Genomic DNA, 12,136 nt, shown 5'->3' with positions numbered 1-12,136 from the left:
TGACCTGCCTGTTACAACATTTAGAGACATGGATTGCAGATAACAACATACTGCCCTTAAATCAAAGCAGTTTTACCAATTATCAAGGAACGTTAGTGAACTTTATGGCACTGGGACTGATTATCAACAGAGCAAAAGCAACTGGGACTTCTACCTACCTGTGCTTTGTTGATTTTAAAGCTGCCTTTAATTGTGCCCCCCGTTGCAAATTATGGGCAAAAGTACAGCAATCAGGGTTACCGGCAACCATTTAAATGCCATTAAATTGATTTACTCGGACACATGGGTGAAGGTTAAACTGGGGGGAGGCTCACACCTATCTAGGGCAGTTAAAACAACAGTTAGTGTAAAACAAGGTTGTGTATTGGCACCAACACTTTTTAATCTGTACATAGCAGATCTTTCGACCAAGTTAAACGATCACTCAGCCCACTCCTCCTCTCTTGGTGGGTAACAACTATCTAACGTGCTATATACAGATGATCTATTATTGCTTAGTAACACCAGAATTGACATGCAAAAACTGCTAAACAACTTAGAAGAGTATGCAAGAACAAACAAATTAGAAATTAACCACAGCAAATCTAAAATGATTGCTCTCAATCATAGACCCACTATCCAACATAAATGGTATCGTAATGGGAAGACCTTAGAGGAAGTAAGCTCGTACAGACACCTAGGAGTCATAATAGATGCTAGAGGCAACTACGCGCCTCAAAAAGAAGCGATAAAAAATAAGGTGCACGCACTTGTTCACACTTTTGGCAAGCTTGCAAATTCAATCTGTGGCTATGCTCTGAATCCATTGACAGCCATAATGAGAGCAAAATTACTTCCAACCCTCATTTATGGGGCTGAACTAATGAGAGGGATGGAGGAAGCTCTCCTGTATAAACTTCTGGTAAAAGCATACAAGCGTGTCTTTCGGCTACCAGGACATGCTTCCCCAGCCCAGGTCAGACTAGAATTTATGTTGGTTAAGCTGACGCTGGCTCAACCTGCAGAACATATTAAATGTTGTTACAAACTGAGCCGTGCCCAAAAAGGGACGATGGCTAATCTAGTTTGGCAGGAAATTAATCTAGAAAGAGGTAATAGCAATTACAAAAAGCATCTGGAAAAAAGCATAACTCTATTGAACTTAGGCGATGTATGGGATCAGTCGCTTCCTACCCTGGCTTTCAACAAAGCAGTGAATAAATCAAGTAAATTATACAGCTGGTTAGAAGACAGGGAAGTTTTGGCTAAAAGGTCGCATGGTTGGTTGATTCTCAATTCATATAAAACTCCCAAAGAATCACCACTTATGGCTGCCCTGTATTCATTGAAAATCAAACAACGCTTTCTAAAGCTAAGGTTGGGTGAAGTCCCAACGCTAGATCGCATGCCAAAATGGAAGAAGGGGCTGCTAGTTGACACCCACGAGTGCCGCCTATGTCATCTGGCGGGAGAAAACCTAGTGCACGTTTTCTGCCTTTGCCCAGCTTTGGCCACTGAAAGAAGATATTTATTGAAAAAAGAATTAAACGTATTAAGGGTCAGATCATGCAGACAAGCTTTAACTGAAGCATTTAATCCAAGAAACACCATACTGAACATTAGGCCTTTTCAATTTCTGGAAATTGTTACCTCCAAAATTTCTTGTGCCAAAACAAATTAGTGATAGGAACAAACAGGTTGAAAAGAGGAACGGCTCTTAGGTAACATTGTGCGCTTCTAGCCAACCCTGTAATTAAGTTATGTACCAGTAACTGGAGTTAAGAGGAGGCAAACTTGTAGAATGTTTTAAATTATTTTATTTCACTATGTCATAGCACTATTAACATTTTACTGCACCAATATTGTTCTGCTTAATTTTATGTTGAAGAATATTTTATCGTTTTAATTAACTAATAAAATAAACATTCACTCATTCATTCACTGCTTCATTTTATGCCTTTGCTCTTTAAAATATTTTCTGCAGGTCAGCCCTGCTCAGATTCATCTTTACTGTATCTTTTACTGCTGAACAGTATGTGAATTCCTGATGATCCAGATGGTGTGGCCTGTGGTTGTGTCCAGTGAACTTACAAGTCCACCTCACTGTCTCCCTTGTTTGTTGTGGACGGGAAAGCTTTAAAGGATTGGGATAGGTTGCATGATTTATCTTTGACCTCAGTATTACACCAGAACCCACCATTCCTGTCGTCGGAGGAAGGAGAACCACAACTTTATTCTGTGAAATTTAAGTCATTTTCTCATCTGTGCAGCAATTCGTTAGTATGGTTAATTTCTGTACAATCATTTTCTTATTTTATATGGGAGCTGTTTCCATCCAGTGAGGAGTTCCAGTCTATCATATTGTGTGCTGTCATGAGAGTGCTGCTTCCTTTATCAATATACTGTGAAAATCGAACATTTCTGGACCCTGACTATCTTGGCATTTCTGGTTGGTACAGTTGGTACAATATAATGATGAGTTTCTGAGTCATTATCTTTTTGTCTCTATTTAACCAGGATTGAGGCCGATATGTTATCAGCCGGTTGGGACCAATTTAAAGGATCTGCTGGTAATTTAAGGGCTTGTCTCTCGCAGTTTAGAAGCGCCCATCATTTGTAATTTATCTTATGATTCTCGGACATCTTGATTGCAGACCCAGTCCATCTTTGGTACTTCAGGTCAAGCAGAGGAGAAAGCAACTCTGCTCAAGGCAGAAGCATGAAAATTAGACAGTCCGTTATCAAAGGGGGGTGATTCAGCTTCTCCCATGGTCATTCGAGTCAATGTTCACAGTGCCCGTCACACACCTTTCCAGTGTAAGGTGATGATTTCCTTATCAGCTACAATGCACCAAGTCTCACCTAGGATGTGGGTACCATTTTGGAATATAGGTGAGGAAACAGGGCTGCTTAGTGCTTTCTGGGTTTCACAGCCGAAAGCTCAACATTGCATCCCTGATGGTCCGTATCTTTTGCAGATGTGCTTTTGCTGACAATTCTCTTAAGAGAAAAAAAAACCTAAAGGCAACACCGTGGCACTCAGGATTTGTAAGACAAGTTGAGAGCAGAGAGCCCATGAGGATCAAGTCTAAGTCACCATATTGCCACCCACATCCTCCATTTGAAAGAAGGATGACATTGATCTTGCACAACTTAAGCAAAGTAATGGATAATCAAATAAATCTGTAATATTTTTAGGACACTGTTACTTATATGATTAGTTACAACATATATAATAATGTAAGTAACAAACCTTAATGTGACTAATGACAAAAAATATTGGGGGTGATTCTGATATTGGCGGGCGGCAGGAGCCGCCCGCCAAGCGCGAACCGCCAGAAGACCGTACCGCGGTCGAAAGACCGCGGCGGTCATTCTGGGTTTCCCACTGGGCTGGCGGGCGACCGCCAAAAGGCCGCCCGCCAGCCCAGTGGGAAACAGCCTTCCCACGAGGACGCCGGCTCAGAGGGCCCAGGGGCCCCGCGGCACCCCCTACCGCCATCCTGTTCCTGGCGGGAGACCCGCCAGGAACAGGATGGCGGTAGGGGGTGTCAGAATTACCATGGCGGCGGAGCACGCTCCGCCGCCATGGAGGATTCTCAAGGGCAGTGGAAAGTCGGCGGTACACCGCCGACTTTCCGTTTCTGGCCGCGGCTGAACTGCCGCGGTCAGAATGCCCAGCGGTGCACCGCCAGCCTGTTGGCGGTGCTACCGCGGTCATTCGCCCTGGCGGTTTTTACCGCCAGGGTTAGAATGACCACCATTATCCTTATTCAGTAACATTAAATGGTAATATGGGGCCAGTTTTAAGCACCCAAGAAGGTGTTCTTGATGTTATGCTTGAAGAATCATATCAACTAAGAAAGGTAGATGTCCAGGTCTCTTCTATTGTGTAAAAACTGGATTACACTGGCAGACTCAAAGAAAAAAAGTGAAAACAGACATTTCATAGGAGCTCGGAAACGAGGCAATATGTGGTACTGTTACTCTATTTCCCATATGCTTCGCCCCATATGTCTTCCTATTGTTCTTGATTAGGAAATGATCTGTTTGGAATGTTATTGTCAAAGTAGAAGCGGTCCAGGCAGTTGATGGGCAACCTGTGTGGGCTGCTGAGGCTGGAGTTTCTTCAGTCTAATAAAGGATATTCTTATGATCCTACTCACGGTGTAGCCTACTTACATTGAATTTCACAATGCAGACAAGTGGCTCATCACCCAACGCATGTTTGAAGAAGCTTCAACACTTTTCTTCACATACGTCATATTTCAATTGGATTCTTTCCTTATCCTCGAGTGTCTTCTCAGAGTATTGAAGTACTGTTGTCTAGTGATATTTGTGGATTTGCCCCAGCCTAACCACTAGTGTTCTTATTTTATTTTCATTCAACTTCATGTGTTCCCAGGATGGATTTTGTTTGCTTTCCCTGCTATCATATGTCTTTTCTGTGGTGACTTGGATGCTTATAGTCAGAATCAGTGTGTGGACTCTGACATTATTCTCCTTGAGGCCCTTTCAGGCCATTGCTAGGAGTCAAGATTAAATTCAGGTTGTGCAATGTTTTTGGTCATATAAAGACTAAGAAATCAAGACGGGATGTATTTTGTCACTTTTAAGGAAATCTAAAGTAACCCTTTGAATAAAAGAAAAAATAGTTTCCGAAAATATATTCAAAACGATCCAGGGGTTTGATAACAAAAACAGATTATTAGATGTCTACTAGCCAGTCCACTTAGCAAGGAATAAAAAAAGAAAACACAAAAAGGTAACTGTTCAAAGTGCTACCACAATATTCTTACTTTACTGAGGATATGCGTCAATTATTGCTCGATTATTTCAAGACCCAATAAATGTTGAGCAAGTCTCACACTTCCTCTTTAATTCCGGGATGGGCAATTCCTACAGAGCAAATGATAAAGTAACTGATTTGTAACCAAGAGGATTTACTCTTCTCTCTAAAATGCCATAACTGATTCTGAATCCCGATTTTGGTAGATTCATTTGGATGAGTATTGTCTCTATCACTTTCGGTCTTTGTATATTATTTATTTACCTGCATAACATTTATAGCAGAAATATTTTACAATTATACAGTAAGTATACATAGCATCTTTGACGGATGATTTGTTGACAGAGAACTAAATTGAGAGGGTGCGATGACTGTTATCAACACTGATCATGAAACGTGAATAGTCATGAATGCGCAACTACTGAAATCTACAAGTATACAGAGCGTGTACAGAGAGGCATAAACCTGTGATGGCGGTAAAAGGTTAGAACTTCCCTTTTCTTTCCTGCACAATTAAATGATTCTTGATGGCTTCCTTATGTTCCTGGATGGAGGGGCTTGTTTTGATTACAGGAAGAAATGAGTTCCAGTGCAGCGGCAAAAAATTGGTAGAAGGACCAGAATCTAGATATAGCACAGAGTAGTTTGACTGAATTGAGAGAACTTCTGGTTGGCAGACCCTATGTTGAGTATGGTTACTGTAGGACAAAATGATACAAATTTAGTCAGGCTTTAAGCCTTGAGTAGCTTTGTATACAAGCATGTTTCTGGCAGGTAAAAACAAAAGAAGAGGCAGGGGAGATTTAGAAACCTGAAGATGGTCACTCCCAACTCATATCTTACACGCACACAAACACCTAGGTCTAAAGAGTTATTAAAAAACACAGCTGAACAGAAATATTAATTTTTGGGATGAATTTCCTCACCCACCAGAGTGGAATGCTGCATCATTTGGATTCTCCTTGCAACATGACAGCAGATCATGGTGTGGGCTACAACTCCCTCTCTGAAGAGGAGGAGCTCTCCTGATGTTTTAAGAGATTTGGGAGAAGTGCTTTGGTGAACTAAAGGGTGGTGAGGTGCGCAGACCATGCAACATGTGAAAAAGTGATTAAAACTGACTCCAGGGCAGATGTACAACTTTATTCATGCTAGTAAGTAAAAAACAAAAGAAGAGTTGATGTTGCAAAGGTGAAAAATACATACAGGAATCAAGAGTGGACACTGGACAGGGTCTGAGGGACACCCACTAATTGGCTGAACAGTGGTGAGGTTGAGTTGTGAGTCCCGAGTGAAAAATCTAGATCAGAGTGGTAGGAGAAGAACCACTTTTATACTTGGCCGGTAGTTCTTTAAAAGAAGGATAGAAGAGCAGGGTGTGTTAAACGCAAGAAAAAACAAGAAGTATGAATATACATGAAATATTAAATAGAGGTGATCTGATTGTCAGTTAAATGTGTGACAGCCATTTCAGAAGAGCGAAGAACACTGAAGTCTAACTTAAATGGATGAAGCAGGTTATTAGTTAAGAGATACAGAGTAAGGTGGTGAAAAACAAGGCATCCCCATATTTTTGAGAATGGAAGCAGAGGTCCTGGTGGGCTTATATTAGAAGGCGAGGATAGGTCAGTTGTAGGGTTTTTGTTAAGCAGACACACTACCATTGAAGATTTGAAGCACTGTGGTTGGTAGTTGGATGTAAGGGAGTAACGGAGGAGAACATTAGAAGAGAGAGCAAGGGATTTAATGTTTCATCAATTGAACTGATCAGGAGCAGATTAAGAACTTGCAGATTTCATTAAAGGGATAAGCTCTGCTGATGAAATGTCAGAGAGCGGAGGTGACTGGGTCCAGAGAAATGATGGGGCATAGGAGGGTGACAGTGGAGCAGTAATGAGGATTTAGACGAGAAGTATGGCATGCTAGGGTACACAAACGTTGGACTGCAGTAATCAGCAATGGCAAATATACCAATGCTTTTGAAACTGGAATGCAGACTTTTACAGAAGAATAAAGCACTTATAAATTCAATTCAAGATCGTGAGCTCGTCTGGAAGACTAGAACTATCAGAATGACTGCGCTCTCATAACTTTGGACTAATGTCTTCGTTACAAGTCTAGGACTAAATTCTCAACACAGTGCAAATACAAGTTTTCAGAGGGATCCAAGTTTAAGTTGTGGGATGATTACCCTCACAGTGTTCCCAGATAAATTCTGGCACGTCAACCTTGTCAAATGTATCAGGGGAAAAGGCCTCTACAAAGGCAAAATCTCCCACAATTAATGACATTTACAGTGTGTGGGATATACATCACTCCTATCTGACCAACTCGTATTAGAGCATTTGTTGATTACTAAGACTAAAATTATTCACTACCACAATATTTTGGTGTTTACCATAACAAAATCTGTATGTCTCGTAAACACTGTGCATTCGTCCATCAAAATATATTTCCAAGTTTGATCTGCCAAATTGTATCTCAACACTGTATTGACAATATGTGTGGTAACAAGACTTACCATACATATCCAAATGTATTGTACCACTTGTATTGAGAGCCTACGTTTATGAAATCGTACACTCAGGAATGCTAACAAGTCAATGAGATGATATCCGTTCTCATACTAGACATGCAGTTTTTTCTTTCATTTGTTGTTATTGTAGATTAAAAGGCTGCCTTCCAAAAGACAAGGATAGTGCTGAATATTTGCTATCAAAGTGAGGCATAATGGTGCCAAGCAAAAATTACTTGGGATAGAATCCCGTGCCCCATTTGACAGTTTTAAATCCTACTTGTGAAAATATGTAGGGCTCTATGTACATTTATAAATCTCATTCCTGTATTTGCTACTAAGACCTAATTATTGTTGGGATTCCCACCTCTATCGTTAAAACTGAAGATGTTTATGGAGGGTGAAGGAGGCCAAAGTACTTTTTCAATTGGCCTGGGACGTTCTGTTCCTTTAGAACTTCTTGTCTGAGCCCTTGGTGACGTCTCTGATACAACAAAGGGGGTTTGAGGGGACAGGAGTTCATATTCCACCATGATGCCAGCACTTGTGGTTCAGCACCTATATTCCCATGTAAACTATAAATATAAGGCGCATGCGGGCGTAATGCAGTGTGTGTTCACATGGTGTCTGTTCGGGGGGGGATGCATAATGGCCTTACCTTGAAACAACAATGCAGTGACTAGCATTAGGACCCTCTGTGCACTGGTACCTCCTTGGACCTGTGCGAGACTGCAATCTGCTGCCCCAAACACCACCTGGACCACTCTCATCTCACGCCTCTTGCTGCTCTGCATGCAGTCATCTGCTTTCAAAACTTTGGATCCCTCTAGTGGCATGCAAAGGTATCCGGTACTTGGGATTGATTTTCAAGAAATAAAAGCAGCACACAGCCAAGTAAATTGATATTAAATGGACGTCTGAGCATGCTGGAGTAGTTTCAAGATACATAAGCAGCATACAGTCACATGCACAAGAATTGAAGGGATGTTAGCATGCTAGAGACCAGCTCGTTGGGCACACATACAGAAACTATTCTCTGCTGCTTGTGTGAATGTGATGCAGCACACCTCACATACTGCTATCTGGCCCATGGCAGGATGAACTCACCCCTCTCTCAAGTGGTATGCTCTAACACACAGAAAGTTACCCTGCTATGGTTTCTGTGGTCCTGATTTAAATTTAGATTTAACCAAAACAACCTGATGCTCCCTGCATTTGTGTTGACATGAGGATTTAAACCAAGGCCTTAAAAGTGAAATCCACCTGACACCTACCAAAGATGACATCATTACAGAAATCCACAGAGCAAGTGGATCTCAAACATAGACTCCAAATCAGGCTACAGCCAGATCTGTCTAAACAAACAGTCCTGGTAATTAACATTTTCCACACAAGTAGGGCTGTGGTGCTACCACTGCCTTAACTTTGGCATCTGCAGTGCTACAGAAGGTTTTAAAACTGCATTAAAGGAATGCTGTCCAGCCCGGCAGGTGTCCTCAGTGTCAGTGATGACAATTTTGTCTACACCGCCTCCACTGAAGAACACCATGACCACCAAGGGGCACTGCTTGAGAGTATCAGAGGCAGAGGTCTGACTCCCCAACTAGAGAAATGTGAGTTCTTTGTGTACCGTTTGTCTGAAAAAGGTGTCTCCCCTGATTCCATGAATGTCCCAGATGTGCAAAGCCCGATGACCAAGCTGTCTTAATAGAGGAGTTTCTTGGACATGAGATACCGAAGTTAGAGAAAATATTTGCACACATGGCCTTCCACAAGAGGTTCAAACAGACAACAGACCCACCCTTTCAAGGTCACAAGATGTCTGCATATTTCAGTTTTATGAATATCAAGCATAGGAAAAATGCCAAGGTGGCACCCAAGCAAACGGGAAAGCTGAAAGATTCAAGCGAACCCTTAAAGTAATTCGGATTGCTGAACTACACAATGGCCATGTTGAGGGGGCCAGGTACAAGTTCCTCCTGCTACAGTGATAGGTGGGTGCCAAACAAAAGAGGTTGGCCCGACTTATTCATCATGGGTTCCATCTGTTGTCAATAAAATAACATCCTCAAGTGATAGCGGAAGGACAATGATTCTAAGAGCCACTGGAGGATCATTAGATGGCCTATACTCATTGCTAAGGACGCTCTGTTGCTGCACTCTGGTCAAGGTGTGGGAAAGTTTAGACTGCAGTTGGAGCCCCAAATGTGGCATGTCTCAAGGGTGAACTGCACCATACTCACCGCTGTCTGAGGAGATGTGAACATTACCTGACATATCTTGAGCTTAAAAAAAAAATAATCTCTCAACAGGCAGCGTGGCGAACTGCACCGGTCGCCAACCATGTTTAGACAACAATCAGATCCCCATTTGCTCTATACGATGGACGTGGGGGCCCATCTGAGTAACTGCTGTGGGGGCCTCCTGTGTCACCCGGTGATAGGCACTCATCCAGGAGCGCTTCTGCATCATCTTTCTCCACCGCCAACAACAAATGAGGCTGATCCCAAAGCAGGTAAAAATCATTATTCGTTGAGACCCAACCCACAGCATTTCAGCGCTACAAAGACTGAACTGTAAGTAGGGAGGTGGCTACGGATGGTATGAAATGTTCCGATCTGGATGCCCAAGGGGTGAACCATGTTACCAGACATTTTGATTGCTAGTTTCTCCACCTCCCCATCTCTTGTTGACATTATTGTTGTTTAAATCAAAGGTTGATAGGAAGAATGTGGTATTGGTCAAAGTGGATAGGAGCTAACACCCCTCTCCCCATCCCCAGTACAATGGCTCAGCCTGTCTCGTTACTTAAGATATAAATAAAAGCAGCAGCCTGCATACTGCAGAGTGACCTACGAGAATGAGAATTCACCTGGTCTCTGTCTGGTGCAAGGCATATGGGCCTTACATTGAAACAAAAGAGGGGTGATACCAGAAGATCTAAAAATTACTTTATTTGGTTTGCTCCCCAAAATCACGTTTGTGCAGCTTTGTTGGAGTGGCTCCTCTTGCTTTCCAATCACAAGACTGGGTTGTGTTGGAAAAGGTGTACACTGTCTGCACCAGTTAGTTATAATTTGCGGGGTGAGGCGCTTGCACTGTCTAATGGGAACGTCGACTGCTTTCAGAGCTTAGTACACCCCTCTCAGTGGCAAAGCATATTAGGGAATTGTATAGAAAGTACATATGCAGATGAGTGGCTGACTTGGTTGATGAGTCGTTGTTATGAAGACCATGTTTGCGGGTTTGAGTGAGCACGTATGAGCTTTCGTATCTCTGCTACAGTACTTTTTGAAAACCTTTTTACTTGTTCCACCAACAAAGAAACCATAACTTTACAAAACAGAGCACTTTGTGGAAAACAAGGCACCACACGTTGTTTGAGGTTCAACCGTCCCTTCCTCCTCAGTGCACCCCCACCCGATGTTGCATAGATCCCTCCACTACACAGAGGATACCCAGCCCTTTAGTGGTCACCAGAGTGGGGGCTTGGTGTATGCTTTCTTTGTTTTTATTCCAGGGTCCCATAGCTTATTCCATTTTAGCAGGCAACCTCGGCCCTCATACACAACCTTCTCTGTCTCCATGCACAAGTTCCTGTCTCTTTTCCGGTCCTCTAAATCGGGCACTTGTTCTGATCCCCACAGACTGGTGATATTCCTTTTGGCAATGATAAACCCCAGCGTTACACAGATTCACTTAATGCGGGTAAAATGTATACCTTCCTAGATATTTAAGAGGCACAGTTTGGGTGATGGAGTGAGGGTAGTTCCATACACTTTGTTCAGATACTCTAGCAACCGCTCCCAGAAGCATTGCAGTTTAGAGCAGTCCCTTATCGTATGAAAGAAGGTGCCCTCTTGGTCACAACCCTGTTTACAATTAACACTTGCAGTTTTATATGTCAAAGACGTAACTCTACGTGGCATGTGATCGTCCAGTAATCTGCCCTCTAGCAGTGAGGATTCCGGCAGTATCATTGCTTTTGGCAGTGCCATCTTGAACGCATGTCTAATCTGTAGATAGCAAAAGATCTGTGTTTGTGTTAATTGGTGTTCATGTTCCAGATCAGTAAAGGATACAAGTACCCCTGCTACCACAGGTTCCCCAGTTTTGAGATTCCAAATCCAGTCTCACTTGTTGAATCCCAGGAGACGCCTCAGTGTTCCCAGTGCAGCTGTGCCCCAGAGAGGTGTGGGCTGCGTGATCTTCCCTGACCAATCAATTTACGCATGACTGTGTGCCTTGTTTTCACAACTATTGCCGTTGGGCCCTAGAGTAGTTAGCTGTTACAGGACCCCAAGATAGCCCCTTGGTTGTAGCATTATTTTGGCCAGTAAACAGGCTAGATCCAAAGACTATCTATTGATAGTAGACAGCTGGGTCAGCCAGTAATCTGCTGTGGTATTTGTGATTTGGGTTATAGCTATTTCCCTATGTTGCTGATTTGTTTATCTCCTAAACTAATTTACTTCAGTGTAGCTGTTTATGGTGCTGTAATTTGTATTCATTTAGTCTTGTTCAATTTATTTTTCTAAAACAAAATTAATGATTACAAAAAAATGTATCCTCTCTGCATACCCATACCAGACTATCTTAAAAAAAAAATATTAGAATGACTAATGCACAGAAGTACAAGGGCCAAGACTCTGGAACCCTCACACAGCACAGCCAAGCTAACTCATGCTCATAAAGTTGCAGACCTTGGAAATATGTAAACTATATTTTGACTGAACTGCGATCGAGGCATGTAGCTATTGACCCTTATAGGAAGCAAGTACAGCTAAGAATCAGTATAGCTCCCTCCCCCCCCCCCACCACTAACAATTACTTTTTTTCCCCAGTGTACTCCC

Source organism: Pleurodeles waltl, chromosome 4_2 (assembly GCF_031143425.1).
Source record: "Pleurodeles waltl isolate 20211129_DDA chromosome 4_2, aPleWal1.hap1.20221129, whole genome shotgun sequence".
In the NCBI taxonomy this organism is placed as follows: domain Eukaryota; kingdom Metazoa; phylum Chordata; class Amphibia; order Caudata; family Salamandridae; genus Pleurodeles; species Pleurodeles waltl.
This window is presented reverse-complemented; position numbering follows the sequence as displayed.